General features: G+C 42.8%; 1 protein-coding gene across 1 annotated transcript in view; it reads right to left on the bottom strand.

Annotated features, from left to right (window-relative positions):
* Nucleotides 1-20,320, bottom strand: part of DDR2 (discoidin domain receptor tyrosine kinase 2) — a 115,963-nt gene extending 95,643 nt beyond the window's left edge. Inside the window, exons 1-2 of the mRNA XM_080935585.1 lie at nt 20,195-20,320; nt 3,519-3,668 (exon numbers count right to left, since the gene is read on the bottom strand). The gene's annotated coding sequence lies outside the window, so the exon portion shown is untranslated. The remainder of the gene's footprint in view (nt 1-3,518; nt 3,669-20,194) is intronic.
* Between the last annotated feature and the right edge of the window lie 341 nt (nt 20,321-20,661).

Below are 20,661 nucleotides of genomic sequence, written 5' to 3'. Positions count from 1 at the left end.
AATTCCTTCTTAGTTCATTCCCTCCCATCTATCTGAAGGAAGGAAACAGGAGTCCTGTGCTCCCAGAAGCAGGGAGGTTAGTTCAGGCTCCAGGAACAACTCAGTGAACACTGCCAGCAAGGAATGCTGAACATTATTCTCCACGGCCCACAAATTGGAGCTAAAATATTTAATATGATAAGAAAACTTGTAAGACTGAGAGTTGAAACTATGAAAACAATATGTCTCGCTAGCAGCCCATGTTCTGCTCAGGGAGCAACAGAGTTTATGGCTGATTCTTAAAGATCAAAGCAAAACGAACAGATTGAAATCTTAGAAAACACTAGTTTAAAATATGTCATGGGCATATATTTTTGAACCCCAAGTATCTCTTTCCTGAAATTTTTTTTTGTGATATCTCAAACCTCATTCAGAGTTATTTTCACTGAACAGAACAGACATCAGGAATGAAGCTCTCTACAGGTGAAGTTTCCCTGCCCACCAGAGCAAGAACAGTACAAATGCTGAGTTCCCAACATGGCATCCAGATGTCTTACCCCAGCCGGCAGTGAGGGCTCTGCCCCTCTGGCGGCTCTTCTCCTCTGCAACCTTATCCACCATTCCTCCACCCACCCTCTGCTCCACATAGACTGCTATTTCCTCTCTCTTCTCCACCTCACGTGCTCAGCCAGGTCTCTCTGGGTCCTTGTGGCCTAAGTCAACTCCAACAATAACAACCGATCATACCCTCCCTTCTACATGTTGGATTTCTTCCTAGCTCCAAGGTTTAGCTCCAGCTCCATGCCTTTTAAGCTGAGGGCATGTCCTCTATGATATTCCAGAAACAAATGCTGCTGTCAAATTCTTTCCATCTCTGCTACCCTCCCCACCCCCACCACACTGCTCATTTTTGCCCATGGATAGGTTAGCTGGGATTGTCTCTTACTAGCATAGTTCTACTTCTTTCCCTTCCAAACACATCCACAATTCCTAGAACGTCACAGATATTTAAGAACCATTGTTCCTGTCTCTAAGTAAAAATATCACCCATAGTTCTTGAATCTCAGCAACTGCAGGCCTTGTTGACCCCCAGATGCCAGTACTTTGTTTATGTTGCTGACATCTGTCCCAAAGTGATGCATTTGGGAGCACTGCTGGACCACACTGTTCATCCAGAAATGTCAAAGTCAACTGGGGCATGCTTTGCTTCCATTTCCCTCTGACAGATTTGCTTTCCTCCATTTTTAGCCCATCCCGTCACTCTCTAGTGGCAGGCACGCTTATAGCTGTGGATCCTGTAATTAGTTACTTATCCAAATCCTGCCTTTCTAAACTGACCCTGACACAACTCTTCATCCATACGATCACAGTGTCTCATTCACCTCGGCCATAATTTACTTGGTAGCCTGCACATGTCTCCCAGGTCTGTTTCTATTCAACCTTCACCCATCGCCACAACGGAACTCCCAGGCAACACTGTCTGCCATCACAGATGAATTAGAAACAGGCCATGTTTAGGTCTCTCTGATGGAAAAAAGCATCAAAGTCATGGTGGAAAACCAAGCGGAGGTTGAAAACTCAAGGAGAAATTCTCATTGGTAGAGTTCTCAACCAGAAAGGATGCAGGTGTTTCTGTCTGCTTATGAGTACCATGACCAAATGATCAGCATCTGAACTGACACATGCAGGAAAAAGAGCTGCCTATAGGCATCTGGAGCTCAAGGCTTATCCTGTGTGGCCACCTGCTTTTTGACAGACTTACATAGTGGGTTCTGTAGCCCTGGGCGATTACAGTCCTTGTGCTCAGCTTGCTTATGTGGCTAAAGCATAGGCTTCATGCACAGAGCCTGGTCCATAGTCAATTTAGAGCTCCCAGGGAGATGCTGTTACCTGATTCAGAACTGCAGTCTTTGAGATGAAGGTCAACTGTCAGCTTGTCTTCCTCTCACCTCTCCTCCCTCTTCCTCTATCTGCTCATTTTCTTCCCCACGGCTTCCATTTTCTACTCTGTCCTTTATCCTGATTCTAACTTTCTCACTGTTCCTCTCCTCTATCCCCAATCCCCAACCTCAACCTCCCCCTCACACACAAGAATAGCTCTCTTATTGTTTCTGGCAGCTCAGAAAAACTTGGATTGGTGACAAAAGGGGCTTTTACCTGAAGTAACTGATATACTGGAGATAGCTCCCAGGAGCAACGCCATGAAATGGGGGTGGGAAAGTGAAACACATGACCCAAACCAAGCCTCACATCACCGAACTTTGTTTTAGCATATGCCTTCCATATTGAAAAAATGGCTCCTGGGAATAGTTATTTCAAATGGGGAACAGGAAGTAAGACCACAATCATAACCCCCGAAAGGTTAAGCAGAATAGAAAATAACTCCAGGAAATCTAATGGGATAGAGAAAGCCCACAATAACTTCTGACTAGTGGCTAAGCACGGCTGTGCATTACTTGTTCTGAAACGTCCATCTTCTGTGAAGGCTCTGGTTAAGAGTGTGTCAAAGAAAGGAAGAAAAAAAAAAGGAGAGCAGGAAGGAGACTGATGTGGCAATCTATGGAGAGACTACATTAAACTATGACATCACCACAAGAAGGTAACGAATAGTGAGGAATTTCCTTGATCAGAAACAGTAAAGTGTACATAGTCAAGAGTCTTTGTAATAGAGGAAATCTCCTTGGTTAGGGTCAAGGGGGCAGCGCACTGAATTTTCTCTGTACTCAGGAATCACTTATTCCACAGTTCCATATATTTTGCTCAGTCATGCACACAGTCCCCAATATTCCAGAGGCTGTATGGGATGCAGGTAAGTCTAAGGCAATTCCCACTTAGCAGCCTCCATAGGCCAGGTGAACATACAGGCACAAAGAAGATGGTGCATCTTAGTCCAATGAGCTCCAGAAGGGGAAGGTCTCAGAATCAGGTCTAAGCCAAGGTTCTAAGTCTTCACTGTGCATCCTCCACATGCCAGCCCCTATGCTAGGTCCTAGGGATATAAGAAGACATGATTCTGGTACCAGTGAGCCCTATGTCAGAAAAGGCTCAGATTTGTGAAGCCGCCACACTGTTGGATTCACTGGTGAGATCTGACCTGCCCAAAGTGTAAAGTGAGAAGTCTCGTGGGGAGCAAAGGTTAACTCCAGAAAATGGGAAAACTCCTGGAAAAATCTCTTCAACGCAGCATGTTTCTCTTTATGCCTCAAGTTCTGACTCAGTGTATAAATCTGCAGCATCTCTGAGATTTGTGCTGCAGTTATTTACTCTTCTAAAGCTGTAGTATGGATTACTCTCTAGATCCCAGTCTTGGTGGTCCTCAATATCATTTTCTTGTGAGTCACTTCAAATTACTGTTGGAAGAAAGCAACTTATAAAAATTATTGAGATTGTAATATTAGAAACCACACCCAGGAACCCAACATTCCGAGGGGTGCTGGGATGTTTAAGTCTAACTTTAACCAAGATAGATGAGTTTCAACATGAGCCACATTCTGACTTTCAATCTTGTGACAGCGGAGCCCCAGTGAGAGACTACTCACATCAATGGGTGCAGAACATTCTCTGTAGCACCGAGTCCTCCGAAGCAGAGGGCCCCTGCTTCTCTTCAATTGTTTTAGCTTCTTTAGAAGTCAAGCAACGAGCCTCAGAATGTCCTAGAACATCAAATGCCAGGCCACTTGTAGATTTCCCTGGAAAGAAGGGGGGGGAAAGAAAAGCAAGATTTTATTGCAAAGTTTTGTTTTATTCCTATTCTGTTGCTTCTTAGCAGCTCCACCCATAATGCACAGCAGAGATCCCAAACCCCCCAGGCTCTGATGGAGCTGGACACATCCCAGAAAACCTCAAGGGGGTTTCAAATCTATCTCCTGATATTATAAATTAAAACAGGGCATTGAAAGTTCATTATATACTCCTTGGTGACAATTATGTTAACATAAATATTAAATGCTACCGAAAAGTAAATTCTTCCCAGGAAGCTTTATGAGAAGATTGGCATCATTTTACATTTTTTTTTTTTTGGTATCTCAAACATCTGGCTTTATCAAAAATAGCTGGATTAGCAGATCTGCTTCTGGATTCAATTCGTTGTAGCATCACATGCCAGTTAACCTCTGGAAAGCTCCTTCATGTACTCACGCAGAAGGAGAGGGAGAAGAAAGCAAGAGACATTTTGACAGTGACATGAAAATTACTATCAGGTGGATCTTCCAAATGAACCTTTAAGGCTTGAAGGGATCCTAGATAGCATCCCTAGTGATGGAAAATCTCATGTGCACCTCAGACTACCATCCTCTGCCCTAGATCCTGGATGCAATTGCTTATCTGTTATGAATTGTTTTCTAGGAATATTCTGTGTGTGTGTGTGTGTGTGTGTTTGTGTGTGTGTGCACGCACGAGAGTGACACACACACACACACACACACACACACACACACACACACACACACACTTGCTATAAATGTACAGATTTAATTTAAGTTTATAAGATCAAATGGCACCAAACTGTGCATCTCCCTGTTTCCTCTATTTTACAAGTTAGGGAAAATTCTAAGTCATCCTTTTTTGTAGCTGCCTCCCTTTCCACGGATCCATTGAGTTTCACTGAATGAATATGACACACACACGCATACATGGGTCAGAGGGAGTTACAAAATGACTCCATCAGTGTCATTTCCTAATGGGCACAGATTGGTCACACAAAATAAGAATAGATTCTATGTAGCTAAAGACAGCTTCCTCCATCTTCTGGTTTACTAACAAAGTACACAGCTGAACACTTCCAACTCTGAGAAACAGCTAAACTTTGCCTTAGATGCCTGTCATTCCATGGCAGGGCTTCTTACTAAACATGCCTCAGGATCCGGGGTCCTGTGCATGGAACTGTTTACAAATAGAATCCCTCTTAAGACGCTCCCATCAGCAACAGGTTGACATGAGGGGAGAGCAATGTCCTGCTCCTGAAAGCTACTTCCCTTCAGCACAAAGATGGCAAATGGGTAATCCTGTTGGCTCACAACTTCCCTGATTTAGAAGGTAAAGGAGAACCCAACTCATACAATTAATATTTATAGTGGAACCTTCAGATAGGGAATTCTGCATACATCAGCAGTGGCAGATATGAAGATAAGCCACTATGTTGTCCTCCCTAGCAACCTAGGGACTTCCTTTTATCTTTTAGGGATCTCAACTCAAGTAAAGGACAGCAAATAACATCAGGCCAAGCCAATATGGAGCAGGGTTTGGGTTTTGTTGAAGATATTGTAACACAGATTTGGAGAACAAGCTTAAGAGAAGAAAAGCTATTTAGAAGAAAGTAAGACCCAGCCAAGACCATGGCTATGGGCTTCTCTAAGCCAGAGTCCCACTGCATTGTCTTTACAACTCTCATGTATAGGTTTTTAGTAGTTATAAAGCTGTTATCTTCAAAGACTTGGCAAGACTGTGGTTGTTCCCAAGAGGCACCAGACAGGATTGAGGTTTTGTTCATGGAAAGGCATTGTTTAAGCTAACTATTGAAATATTATTGCTAGGACTTGGTTGGGCAAAAAGAGTAGACTGAAAGGTCAAGAAAGGATCAATCTGGATAGACAGATTACAGGCTGAGAAGATCAGTAAATGGTTGGTTGGAAGCCAAGAACAGGTAAATAACTGGAGAGATCTGGAAGACTGTCAAGGTGGGAACAGGGCTGTGAATGCTGGCAGCCAGGGTGGTACAGGCAAAGGCTAAATATAATAATAATGTAGACATAGCTGAGAGTGAGCCCATGACTAGTGACAGGAGAGCAAAGGAGGAAGTCCCAGAAGCCTGAGCTCCTAGCCTGCATGACAGCAGAAACACAATCCTTACTTTTTTGAAGTTGGAAAAACCAAAGGAAGAATCCATTCATAAAGAAAGGTTGGACATAACCAATTTGGTTTCTTATAGAGATAAAGATAGATGTTGAGTGTAAAGAGGCACAAACTTGAACCTGGCAGTCTAGTGAGTCCAAGGCTGCCCATACATGGATTAATCAACTACATAAGGCAGGCATAGACATTTGAAGTGAATGAGAAGACCTAAAAAGGAAAACACTACAAACTAGGTAAGGAAACTTGTACTAGGTAAGGAAAATACCATTGTAGCCTTCATATCTTCCACAAAAGACTTGGAACCATTTAAAAACAGCTCTTTCTCACAAAACATCAGGTACTAGACCCAAAAATAATTTCCTTATTTCTGCAGATGAAGAACCCAAGTCCAGAAGGCTGATTTAACCCAAGGTCTCACAGCATCTATGTAGAAAAACTGAGATAGTGTGAGTGACCATTGGGAATGAGTTCCCTTAGCATCTAGGATGCTGTCCCATGTAGCACACGGCACAGTGGTATGACAGAGGTCTAGGAACAAGCTACAGACTCCCTTTGTTTATGCTGTAGCAGCCAGCAGTGTCGGTTCCAACCATAATCAGCTCAGGGGCTCAAACCACATCTTGCTCATCGCCTTGTCATTGTCCCCATTGCCTCGGCTTCCTGTTTCCACCACCAGTCATTATAGAACAGAAGAATCACAGATCACTTCTTCTGAACATACACATGATCTCAGAACTCTGGAAAAGACCTTAAAGATTCATAAAATATTAAGGGGGAAATAACTACAGAAATGGGGGTTGAAAGGAACCCAGTGACTTGCCTCTGGTTGTCAGTTTGTAGATTCCAGACCCAAATCTCAGCCTCTTGTTTCTTTCCATTACATACAAACAGCTAGCAACAAAGGGCTTATTTCTAAGATGTCCTCCCCACTGCCAAATTTCTCCCAGCCTATAGTCTGTATTCCTTTTCTCCTGAGGTTTTCTTTCCCCAAAAAATTCATGGTTCAGTACACTTGTTACATGCTACAATCTACCTTCTATGATAAGTAACTCTCTCTCTCTCTCTCTCTCTCTCTCTCTCTCTCTCTCTCTCTCTCTCTCTGTGTGTGTGTGTGTGTGTGTGTGTGTGAGAGAGAGAGAGAGAGAGAGAGAGAGAGTATCTTCCAAATCCACTTTACCACAGGACTCTCACCTTTATCCCACTGCTTTGTTATCTACTAACGTGTCACAAATTTCCAAAGGTTGTGCTCTGGAAAACATAAACCTCATTAGCAAAAATTCCTTTTCCTATGCCAAGCAAAATGTTACCATGGGGTGGTCTTCCTTGTGGGATCTTAGTAGGGAAGCCTTGAGACGAAAGGGAAGGAGAGGCAAAGAGTAAATAGAGCAACAACCAAGGTCCCTCACTGATGTCCTAACAGTGTGACACAATGCCCTCCATTCTCCCCCAGCAAGTTCCTCATCTCCTTGGGCTCCCCTTCTGTTGACATGCTAGCTGCCCATGCAGCAAGACTGCTGCGCTCTGCATGCCTGCTTCTCAGCCTCTCCAAGTTCTTCTGGTTCTTACTCCCAGCCTCCACCAGCCCTAAGGTGAAACAGGTGCTTCACCGCCTCCTACTCTCACAGGTCTCACATTTGCATGTCCTGCTCTTTAACAGGTTCTTGTATTTCTTGGCCCATATTGAGTCTGGGAAGGGAAAACATCGTGCTTTCTAGAGTACACTTAGAAAGTACCCAGATATTTCTCTTGGTGGACAAAAAGAAATGGTCCATATTCATCTCATGACTATGAGTTAAGTAGACAACCTTAAAGCCTACAAAACTTCAAGTCAAAAAATGGAACATTAACCTCTTTCGAGGACTCAAAGGCATTTAGACTGGATCTTTATAGTTAAATTGACCTTAGTCTTTGAAAATAGCAAAGAAAAAAATCTTCTATCTCCTCTTAGAGGACCCAGGGAATTCCACTAGTTTTCCTGAGACAGAGCAGAGCTTTCTGCCACTTCACCAGCTTCCTACCATGCCCCGAGGTGGCGGGAGGGTCTAGACAGGGTGTGTAAGGTGATGTGTCTCCAAACAGCCCAAAGAGACTGGTCAACAAAATTCATCCCAAGAAGACTTTCCTTCTTGACAACTACTATTTCCTTTCTTCATTCTTTTAATTGTAGCACCATCACTTTATTAATATCCAGATTCTTTTTAACAACAACTACAAAACAAATAAGCACAAAACCAAACCAGTCCTAGTACTTGAGTCATGCAGTCAAATGCAGTTGTTTTACTCGGTATGTGAAGGCCTGCCTGAAGGAGTTTGCTAAAACAAACAGTGGTCCCTGGACACTAGGTGGAAATTTCCTATTCATCGGCTGGAGCAAAGCCTGATTTTTTTTTAAAGCATTCCGGGTGATTCTGAAACATATTGGAGTTTAAAAGCCAGCTCAAAGACTGGCCTAGTTTTAAAAAAGAAAAAGAAAACACTTTAGGGTTAATTGTAAAACAGCTGTGCTTGGGAATGGGGGTGTGGCTTGTTCAGTAAACCCTTTGCCACACAAGCAGGACCTAGGTTCAATATCCACGATCCACATAAAAAAGATCAGGCCAACTTGTGTGCACTTGTAATCCCGGTGCTGAGGATGTGGAGACAAGTGGAATCCTGGGGTTAATGGACCAGTCAGCCCCATCTGCTTGGTGAACTCCAGGCAGTGAAAGAAGCTATCACACACACACACACACACACACACACACACACACACACACACACACACACAAATTAAAAAAGAAGGAAGGAGGGAAAGAAGTAAAGAAAGAGAGAAAGAAAAAGGAAAGAAAGAAAGAAAAGAAAAGAAAGGAAAAAAGAGGCTCTTGAAAAAGGACACCTAAGGTTAACCTCTGGCATCCACATGTATGCACACACACCTACACCCCCGCCCCCCCACACACACACAAGTCATTATGCCTACTTGTAATAAAAGACTCACAGTGCATAATGAAGAGATACGCAGAATAACTAGTTGGCAAAATTTGTATACTGCAGTGAGAAAGGTCCGGGTTCAAATTCTATACCAGCCACTTCCACACCGTGTGCCTGACATTTTCACAGAGGCCTACATCCCAAGGCAAAACAAGAAAAGCCCCCACTTCGCCATACTTGACTGTTTCAAAGAGACTATGTGAAGTGCTTCAATTGACCTCAGTGCACATCAGCACTAATTAATTATTAGCAGAACTTACTAAGTATTAGTGAGATTTGAAAGCAGATTGGAAAGTAGTAAGGCTGCTCAAGTTCGCTTTTCTGTTGCCACTGTAAAGCAATGGCCTAAAGCAACCAGGGGAGGAAAGGGTTTGCTTATCTTCTAGTTCATGCCCCATCCCCGAGGGAATGAAAGGTAAGAAGAACTCAAGGCAGGGACCAAGAGGCAGTAACTGATGCTGAGGCCCAGGAAGGAATGCTGCTTTCAGGCTTGTTTTCTCTCTATGACTTGCACATCCTGCTTTCTTACCCACAGGACTATCCACCCAATGATAGCACCACCCACGGTGTGCTGGGCCCTCCCATGTCAATAATGAATCAAGAAAATTCTGCACAGACATTCTTCCAAGACACTGTGATGGAAACATTTTCTTTGGCTGAGGTTCCTTCTTCCCAGATGACTGGCCTGTAGCAGGTTGACAGTGACTAACCATTGCAGAACCCAACATTAGTTTTCTTGCTATTGGGCTGTTGTCAATGTATTCTTGAAGTCCATGAGATTCAGAAATGTATAAAATTGCTCCATTTTCAATTCTCTAGCCTGACATTTAGTACAAGAGATAGCTAAGGGGCGACATCCATTCAGTGTTAGCATCTAGCATTTCATTTGTGTTCATAATTGTACAAACACCAAACAAAAGCCATATCAAAGCAAGAACCTGTCTGGAAAGAGAAGAAGCAGTAGAGAAAGTGAGGCTCTGCTGGGCACGAGGCACTTTAATCTCTTCAGTCACAGCTGTCCTGCTGCGGGCAGATGTGAGCTTTGGAATCTAACATCTTACAGGCCAGCAAGTATTAGCTTCTAAGCAGAGAGCCAGGGCATAAACACAGGAGGCAGAATGATTTTGTCTATCAGTAACTGGGTTAAGGGCACATTTAGTACCAGTTAATGTCGCCACAATGTTAACCTTGTCTTCAAGGGAGTAAGCAATTTTGATACTTTATCTTAATTGTTGTTGGAGCTTCCTAGATACTGCAGGCCTTCCCATGAGAGAATGTCCGGAAAGGGTTTACTAATAAGGAAAATCCTATCTTGAAGGTGGTCATTGCCATCCCAAGGACTGGCAATGAGTAAAAAAGAAAAATGGGAAAAGCTGACAGAGTATCAACACCCATTTCTCTGTTACCTGACTGTGCCTCACACTCCTGCACCAACAGCTGGAGCCACACTCCCCACTATGCCTGCCCTGCCTCCTGCTATGATAGCCTGTATCTACTAACCATGGGTGACTATCAGCCCATTCTTTAAGATGTTTCTCTTGGAAATTTGGTCACAGAAATGAGACGAGTAACTAATACGGCAATTTAGTAAACGGTCAAATGATATCCTTTAAAACTAACACCTGACAATTAACTGCTACTGCATTTTGGTTGAGATCCAAGTTTTCTGAGTTTATAAATCCTCGAGGCTAAGAAAATTTATTCATTGTGCCTACACCAACAAGCCCTCTCGGCATAAGTATTAATATATTTAAATAATAAGCCCGAGTTACAAGTAAAAGGCTGTTTAATTTCAGCCACTAACTTCCTCACTTGTGATGAATTCAAACAGAGCCCCATCATCTGTCACATTACAACCATGCTCTAATGATCGTGATTTCACTAATCATTTGATTTCACCAATAAATTGACCTTAGCTTGCACTAATAAATTTATTTTAGCTTTATGGCTGCCTCTGAGCTATAAGGACTAGAAGTGTCTATAGTATCTAGTTTCACATTTATACATTTCAAAAGTATTTTAAAAATTTTGTCGGATCCATATGACTGTCTGCCTGCATGAGTGTAGATACACCTTGGGTGTCCTGGGTAGAAGCCAGGCTAGAACATCAGAAGTCCTAGAACTGGAGTTACGTATGCTTGCGGGCTGCCATGTGGACACTAATAACTGGACTCTTGTCCACTGTTCAGCCCCAGATTTATACATGTATCATTAACACATTAATAACTGATCACTCAAGAAGCTAAATTGTTTCTTAGAAACTAGATTCATACAGTATGTGTGCAGTAATGGCAACTGGATAATCCTAACGAAGTATTTCTTGAGAAGCACATCGGCCCCTCTGTTGACCTGTGAGAAGGCTCTGTCTCTCTTCCTTTACTAAAGCATAATTTTGATATTTTTATAACATAATAATTTTAATAATTTTAACATGAAGACGCTGGCATCTTTCTTCAATTTGTATAACTTATAAAAAATAGAATTTTAACTCAGAGCTCCCAACAGCACACTCCATGCTGAGTCCATTTCTACACGACCTGACTCCTCATCTAGCAGTAGAAGCAACTAACAGACATGGAATGCTCTTATGCTCTCAAAAACAGAATTGAGAGGCCCTCATCACTCCCGTCTAAGAATATTCCCAACAAGTCAGAACTGTCGTAGGCATATTTAAAAACAAAATAAACCTATTTTAAAAATTTAGTTAAGAACTCATTATGGGTTTTGCTAAAAGTGATTTATAGAGACCACCTAAGGTACGTATGATCCTTGCTCAACTAGATGATCCTGACAAAAATTAGAAAGAAAAATCCTTGGAATTCCAATAAATAAGATCTGAGCCACACATATGTGACAGTTGTGCAGCTGTGTCCTCACAGAGGACTCCTAGAGCAGAATCTGTCTCTGACTACATTGCCTGCCTTTGGATCCCTTTCCCTTAGCCTCAACAGAAGAAGATCCAGATGTGCCTAGCCTCACTGCAACTTGATATGCCAAGGCTGCTTGATATCTATGGGAGGCCTCCCCTTTTCAGAGACGGGGAGGAGTAGTTCAGGGGAGGAGACAGGACAAGGAGGGACTGGGAGGAGAGGTGGGGAGAAAAAGCTTCAATCCAGATGTAAGTAAATAACTTGATTAATAAAAATGTGTATGAAAAAAAAGATCTGAGCTACATGAACAATCTTGCATTTTAAGAGGACCAGTTAGCTGAGGTGCAGGGAGAAAGAAATCTATTCTGAGAGTAGCCCGTACGACTCAGGGATTACTATGGAATGACTCTGGGTATGGGTACTGGTTCCAAACAGTGATTAGCAGAGCCAAACTGGAAGATATAGAGATTTTGTAATGTTGTTTATAGATATGAACATTATGTTTTTGCATCAACTTATTTATTGTGTGTATGCAGGTGTCTATGTGTGCACATATGTGCACCATAGCACATGCGTGGTGACCAGAAGCAGCTGGAGAGAGCCAGTCCTCTCTTTTCTCTGTGCAGGGCCCACAGAAGTAATGCCAATTGTCTGGTTTGGCAAACTTGGCTTGCAGAGCCATCCTGCCAGCCCATAAAAGATCACTGTAAGGGCAAAGAAGTGAAAAATGCTCGCACAAAGTCTCACTGTTAAAAGTTTGCAGCCATAAGATGACTTTAAGTGAGATCCTCTGTCTGCTGTTATAACTAAAATAATGTAAATGAAGGCTAAGTCATAGTCATGTGACAAGAAGATTTCTATCTTATCAAATATCCCCTGGAGTGCTTGAATACCTGGGATGAACCTTTATCTTTAAAGTTTCTGCCTCACATAGCTTTGTTAAGTAAAATAATAATATTCAATTTTAAAACACAATGATTACGACGATGCTATCAGAGACAATCATTTTGAAATAAAAATAACTTACAGCTATTATTATATCACAGTGCTTTCCTTCAGATAAGAAAGGGCTAAAGATAGAATCATAGTTAGTACTTACGGGCTTGGGGGGGGATGTATTGTTAATTACACTTTCTTTAGAGAAGGTCTAGGTTACACAGAGACTGAGCAAACACTAGGGGTGCTTCCTATAGGCTGCCTGCCTTCATATGAGTCTATCCTGTGCTGTCAGTGCTGTTCCCCATCAAGGTCGATGTCACTTCCGTTTCTTGGCTACTCCAGATCCAGACAACTATGGATAAAGCTGCTGTGAAGATTCATGTGCAGTTTTGTGTGGCCATTCATTCAATTCATTTAAGCAACTATCAGAGTGTGTACATGCTACAACCTGTGGTGCAAGTAAATGTGGCTTCACAGACATGTGTGTGTGTGTGTGTGTGTGTGTGTGTGTGTGTGTGTGTGTGCGCGCGCTGCATTAACCTAATTTGCAACTCCTTAGTGGTCTGTGCAGTTGAACATCTCACCGGCTCACCTGCCCTCTGTCTCTCTTGAAGTGTGCTCCAACTATTTCATCTTTTTTTAAAGCAGCTCTTTGCTTCACAGTTGAATGTTTTTCTTTCTCTTTCTTAGAGCATGTCTTTTGCAAATTTTTTTCCTAATCTGTGGCTGGTATCCCCATTTATCTTGACATTGTCTTTAACAAGAAGGAAGTTTTATTAATTTTAATGCGGCGCAGCTTGTTAACCATCTCTTTCATGTAGTTTTAAATGAACAGTTGGGTCTGAGATGCTCTTTGAGGTAACTTTTTTAGGATGGGAGATTCATTGTTTGCTAAGAGAAAAGACTTCCTTGTTTTTGCTGTTCAGCTCTTACTCCTTTGTCCGAGACTCTCAGAATATATTTGTGTTGAGCTATTTAGGGCTCTCGGTGCTATTACACACAACTATTTATCTGTTCTTTGATAGCACTGTACTGCCTAGATTACTGTAGCTTTATAGAGAATACTAAAGGTATGTAGTACCACCTCTCCAACTGTATTCCTTTATCAATATAGAGTTGGCTATGCTGGCTATTTTGACTCTCCATATTAACATTTTTTTAATGAAGCAGGGTATCAGTCTATGTTAACCTTGAACAGAATCCTTCTGCCTCAGCCTTCCTAGTGCCAGGATACAGGTATACACCCCCCCACACACACACTCAGGGCTCCACAGAAGCTTCACTATCAGTTTATCTCAATATCTACAAAATAACTTGCTAGGGCTTGAATTGGGAATTGGAAATTTTTTACCTTGTAAAAAGGTTATATCATGATTCAACCAAGGCTAGCAAGCAGCAATTTGTATTTATTTCTCTTTAATTTCCACCCATAATGTTTGACTTCTAGATCCTTCACCTGTTGATCTAGTCATCAAGCATTAGTGGATGCCTACAATATCCCAACCCCAGCCCTGTGAGGCATGTGCTAAGGACACAGCCGCTGTTTAAATAAACAGGACTTTAAACCAGGAACACTATTGTTATCCATGGTCTGAAAGAAATAAATATGATTTATTTCTTTTATCCTTCTGTAATAACTAACAGAGGACATAAAATGTTTAATAGGTACATAATGAACGGTTGATAAAATAAAAAATACCAATGTAAAATGTCACCAGCAGGGTGACCCTGTGAAGAATAGCAGGACAGGAGAACTGGGTACTCTATTCTCAATTACTCTGTACAGCTAAAGCTGCTATAAAATATAAAGTCTATTCATTTTTAAAGGAAACTGTGAAAAATAAAACACAAACTTTTTAGTCTTTTTGTAAAACATCTGGCTCTCCTATCATGTGCCGGAACCATTTTTGAATTCCTAGTGCTGAATTATTTTATCATACTTCAGCAAACCTGAAAGCCCAAAATATTATTACCTTACTCTGAATAACTATTTTTCAAATCAACTTTTGCCCAAATACATGGGATATGCCCCACAACATAAAGCAATGGCTGTCTAAAGACATGAAGGATCAGGCAGTGATAACGGCCCATTCACTGGTACAGTGGTTCTCCTATATAAACATAGCAACCTAGGTTGGATGGCCCAGAGTCCATTATTTTTAAAAAAGAGATTGGCATGGTTGTACATGCTTGCAGTTCCAGTCCTGGGGAGGAAGAGACAGGCAGACCTCTAGGGCTCACTGGCTGGCCAGGCTAGTCTACTTGAGGAGAGAGATTTAGCCTCACATGAATATAAACACACATATGAACAAAGAAAGAAGTGGTAATAAATCATTATAATCACTAAAATGTAAAACTTAGAGGGTAGATACCAAATAAATATTTGCTGAAGAATTACTAAATCAATAGAGAAAAAAGAAACTTAGGGTGGATGGTGCCAGAATACTATACAATTTATAATAGATAGAAATATACTTTTGATACATCAATTAATGTTTTCATAAAATACACCTGTGGATTTTTTAAGTGCCACTATTTGGGAAGAAAAGTGAATGAGAAACTTTTGGCCTTAAACAAGATAATTCAGCGATGATCTGTTTCATGTTTTATAAAGTCCTAATATACTAAATTTAAAAAGAAAGGTTAAGAAGCACTAGAACACTCCATCCCCCATCTCAATTTATTCCAGTTTCTTGTGCCATTAAGACCTTAAACACAGAGGTGGCTCAGTGGTTGAGAACACTTGCTGTTCTTACAGAGGACCTGAGTTCAGTTCCCAGAACATACATTAGGCCTGTAACTACCTCCAGGGGATTCGATGACCTCTTCTGACCTCAGTGTTTTTACATAACAATGCGCACACACACACAAACACACACACAAACACACACACACAAACACACACACACACACACACAAACACACACACACACAAACACAATTAGGGTTATTTTTAAGTCTTTCCAAAAGACCCTAAACAAATGTTCAGCAATTTTACTGGACAGCTTCCTATGAAAGAAATCAAAGGGCATCCCCACCTACCACCCTTGTATAAACAATGCTTTTCAGCTTTTCAATCATTACCTTATCTGACCAGCCCAACAAGCAAAGAGAATAAAAGTTGATGAAATTGTAGTTCAATGAAGATAAGACTTCCCAAGTAATACTCGTGAAAATAATGGTGTTAAGACCTCATAATGTGACAGACAGCTACCTGGCAAGATCTTCTCATCACAAGCCCCTCCCCCTCCCATCTCACACTGTAGAGCACCAGGCCGTATTGACCTCTGAGTGGCAAGTTTAAAGGGCTCATCAAAGACTTGAGGCAGGCTTGATACAAAGTGACAAGAATGTACTGTCAACAAAGCTTAGTTTCTACAAGAGCCATGGAAGTTCCGCCTTGTGGCAACATTAAACTCATCTTTGCAACATCTTTATTTGTACATTCATCTCCCAGGCCAGGATACTAATACTCACAGCTGACCTTCCCCTGTGTTTACATGACAAAGTGAAAGTCCGGCTAGCAAGTACAGGGTATGTCAAATGACAGGACTCCGCATCTCTTAAGAATTACATAAAGTTGGAAACATTCAATGGTTCTACATAAGACATTAAGAACAGAGTACAATGGAGCTGAAGAGGTTTTCAACCCCATAGGAAAAACAACAGTATCAACCCCCCAAAGCTCCAGAAACTAAACCATCAACCAAAGGTTACACATGGAAGGACCCCATGGCTCCAGCCTAATATGTAGCCGAGGATGGCTTTATTGGGCATCAATGAGAGGAGAGGCCCTTGGCTCTCCTCTGTGAAGGCTCAATGACCCAGTGTAGGGAAATGCCAGAGCAGGGAGGTGGGAGGAAGTGGGTGGGTAGGCAGAGGAACACTCTTATAGAGGCAGGAGGAGTGGGGAGGGGATAGGGGATTCCAGAGGAGAAACGGGGGAAGGGGATAACATTTGAAATGGAAGTAAAGAAAATATACAGTATAAATAAATACAAACAAACAAGAGCAGAATACAAAATTTAGAACAGACACCAGTATAACAGAATTTTTTTAACCAAATTATGTATAAAGCATGCAGCCTTGGTTATAATATATTCAAACATATGCAAATATAAGGGATAAAAGAAACAGCTTAAAGTCCATCCATTTGTTTCACCATTAGGTCATTGGAGTTCCAGTGACTATCACTGGACAGTTATCTAGATGTCTTTGTAGAGCTATGTTATTTTGGATGGAAAAAAAAATCAAACAGAATTGAATTGAAATGCCTTAGATTTGTGCCAACACAAATACTCATCTCTGCTTCACGTTACAATCACCTGGGTGACAAACTGTACACTCTCATTTTTCACCTTTGGTATTTTGATTTAACTGCTCTAGAAGTCCTTATGGCCTCCTTGGGGTTCGGAATTATTGCTGAAAACATCATCCTCTCGGCTGGAAGGACACACTGTGAGGAGTTTAATCCAGTTGCTGAATTAAGAGTAACCCTGGGATGCCTGGAAATATTGGGCACATTCACGGCCTTGTGGAGAAAGAGTCAACCAATTCATATGTTGTGCAGCTGTCTGCAGGCCAAGCACATAAAGAATCCAGGAGTGTGCTTGTATTGCAGACAAGTCCGCATTGATGTGAGCCAGCACACACTGTCCTGGTAGTTCATTTTTAGCTGGGCCTTGGTTGGGCTTATGTGTTTGAGGTGATATAGAACACCAGAAGGGGCATCTTCCAAAGGAAGTTTAGATGGATGTCTGGATTAAAGCTAAATGTATGAGGCATGACACTGAGAGGCGGGAGGTACTCTGTCCTTCTTAGAACATCTGTTAAAAATGCTATCATGTGGAAAGGCTAGAACTAAATTCCCTATGGGGAATACAGACCCAAATGGCTTCCATCCCCGGAAGTGGCTGTTTAAGGCTGAAAGAAAGTAATATAGAAAGGCTATAGAGAAAAGGAAATGAAAGACTCTCTCTGGATGATGCTTCTGCTTTGCCCTTGGACAGAGAGACTGTTGATTCTAAGATTCTAGAAACACCTTCTCAATTTCTCGGATTTGTGACATTTCTACAAGCAACTGTATCTTAAACAGAAACCGAGGTGGAGGCTTCCACACGCCAGCCTTCAACTCCTACTTGAGGAACACCTCGACTCTTCTGACCTTGGGCTCAGACCAGGCAATGTGAAGAGGCAGCTGAAGGAAGAAGTGCTTACCAGTGAGAAAATGCTTCTGGGCTCAGGACCTGCCCCCAGCTGCCTATGAAACTCCTCCTGATTAAAGCTTTCTCATCCAGAGACAGTGCAGATCCAGAGATGCTTAGAGTAACCTATCGACCTTCCTCCTACTCTACTTTGGGTGAGGAGCCACAAACAAACCTGACCTAAAAGGGAATTTTTAGAGAGTAAATCCAAGAGTATTTCCCCATGAAGCAGCATTGTTTCCACTAGAGATAGGCATGAAGACCTGGGGATCTTCATGTTTGTAAAGTACTTATCACCCACGCATGAGAACCTGAGGCCAGTCTCCTGAAACATACATCAAAATGCCAGGTGAAGGCATACACTCAGAATCCAACATTGCAGAGGCTGAGACAGGGGCTAGCTTGTCCCAGTGAGACTGGGCCAATGGGGAATTCTATCTCAAAAGAACAAGGGGGATGGCTCCTAAGGAATGACACAGGAGGCTGACCTCTGGTCTCCACATACACAAACACACCTGCACACGTGCACCTATACACACACATGTGCATGTATGCACACACAAAAAGATAAGAATGAAGATAGAGCCCCCCCCCCCATTTCAGAGCTTTGTACATAGTCCCACAGGTCTGCACCAATGGCCAGACCCAGCTTGACAAAGGCTGATTTCCAGTACATTCAGTCACATTTCATACAACCATAAGTGCTGACCCAGTGAAGCCCTTCATAGCCTCCAGAATGCACTCATGTCTGAGTCTAACAGTAAAACTCAAGAGTATTCTCGTTTCCATGTCGTAAACACAGAGGCTGAAGTGCAGAAAGCAGCCAAAGGGGGAGAAGAGCCTAACCTGGATCTACCGACTCTAAAGGTCCCAGGCTCTTGCATCACAAAACCAAACAGATACCCAGGACCTGGAATGTGAACTACATCTGATACCCGGGTAAGTGTTTCTCTGAGTGCAGATCCACTCTTCCCTTAGCCTGGTATGGGTCCCTCCCGATCACCTGGGGAAACAGGGAGTTTGACTCCAAAAGTAAGCAAGTCCACATGCAGGGTGGGAGACAGGAGAACTGCCCACAGTGAGTCCCAGTACAGGACTCCAGATGTAACAACTTTTAAGCAGATTAGTTGTGTTCCCTTAAACAACTCATTTCACTTCTCTGTCTTAAAATCATTTCCTATAGGACAGGAATGACACCTTACAGAGCTGTGGACAATCAAAATATCTGGAGGCTGGTCAGAGCAAGGACCAAAGGTTAAGATTTTTTTGTTTCGTTTTACACATACACACGTGCACACACGAACACCCACACACACACACACACACACACACACACACACACACACACACACACACGCACGTACACCAAGGACCACTAGCTGATGCACCACGTCTACCATCATTTTGTTATTGACAAACGTCCTTGAGATGGCTTGCCCCTATTGTTTCTTCTAAATCTTAAAAATAAGCCCAAAGGCAGAGGTGTGGGGTGGAACAGGGCCATGGCGTTTCTGAAAGCTGTATAATGAAAGGGTCAGAAGAGACAGCGACGATAGCAAAACCTTCGCCAGTCTGGGGAAGGATGCGGAAAGCTAAACAGTTAAAATGGTGCTAAAGGCGCCCCTGTCTTGAGTGCTCCCAATTCAACTTTCCTCAAATGGCTGACCTGAATATTTCTGCCACTCTGAGAGAACTGTCCCTCAGATGGGTAGGCCAGAACTCTGGGTCCCAACTGCAAGCAGCCCGGCCTTCTGATAACAAAAAGAAAAGCACCTAGCGCCAGGGGAGAAGTAGAGTCTGGGAAGTGGTTTCTCAGTGTCACCCGCTACAACCCCTCCGGCAGCTGGCCTTCCCGCCCAGCCACCAAGACCAAAGGTGAAGCCACCCCTCATCCCAAGCCCTCACCCACAGTCACCCTTCCCACAATTAAATTACAAAAGGTGCTAGGCCGGGTTCTCACCAAAAGTCGGGTCCCTCGAACAGACCACTCACAGCCTGAAAACACAGCCCCTGGCTTGCCTCTCTCCAGCAGCCCGGCTCTGCGATCGGCCCGTCTTGCCTGCCAACATTTCCAACTCTGCTAAAACTGTTTATTGTACCTTGCAGCTGCTATGGAGTCCCGTACTTCGCTTCGGCCTTCTTTGGATATTGGCGCCCTATTCTTCCCTCCCTGACACGAATCCAGACCCCAGAACATGGGATCTGCCTTGGTCCTGCGTCCTGTAGAGCCCAGCTCCCTGCCCTTCCGCCCTGATTCAAACTGCCCTCTGCCGCTTTTTAAAACTTTTCCTGACACACCAAGAGAAGTAACACTTAGAACATTCGGTTTTTTTAGAAAAGAAAATGAAGGTGGGGGGAGGGGGAAAGAGCCACATCACTTACTTCCAGTCCAGGGACGCCCAGTTTTGAAAGGAAGAGAACGGTTATAATCCAGTAGGTTCCCCCAACCCCAAAGGAAGAATTTCTCCTGAACCACTTCTTTTTCCACTCTGCCGGTGAAGGAGCCCCGTGGTAGGCATACATCCACAGGCTGATGCAAGATGCCTCTGAGAGAAACCTCACATTCTGAGGATTCCTGGGCCGGCGCCAAGGAACCCAGCATCCAATATATTGCACATTTGCTTTCAATTAGGAAGGGGGTTGGGGAGGGAAGAAGGCAAGTCACCAATCAGAGCTGTTTTCTGTTTAAAGACTATTTCTTTTGACCCAAGGGACCACGAGCAAAGCTATAATTTGCAGTGAAACCCATTCATAGAAGAAAACTATGTATAAGCATAGGACGGACTTAGGGATGCAGTTTTCTTCTGCCTTCTTGCCTCCCGTGCCTCTCTGTGCCTTTCCCCTGCACC

The sequence above is a fragment of the Micromys minutus genome (assembly GCF_963924665.1).
Source record: "Micromys minutus genome assembly, chromosome: 1".
NCBI classification, from domain to species: Eukaryota; Metazoa; Chordata; class Mammalia; order Rodentia; family Muridae; genus Micromys; species Micromys minutus.
The sequence above is the reverse complement of the archived record's forward strand: the minus strand, read 5'-3'. Positions and strand labels throughout refer to the sequence as shown.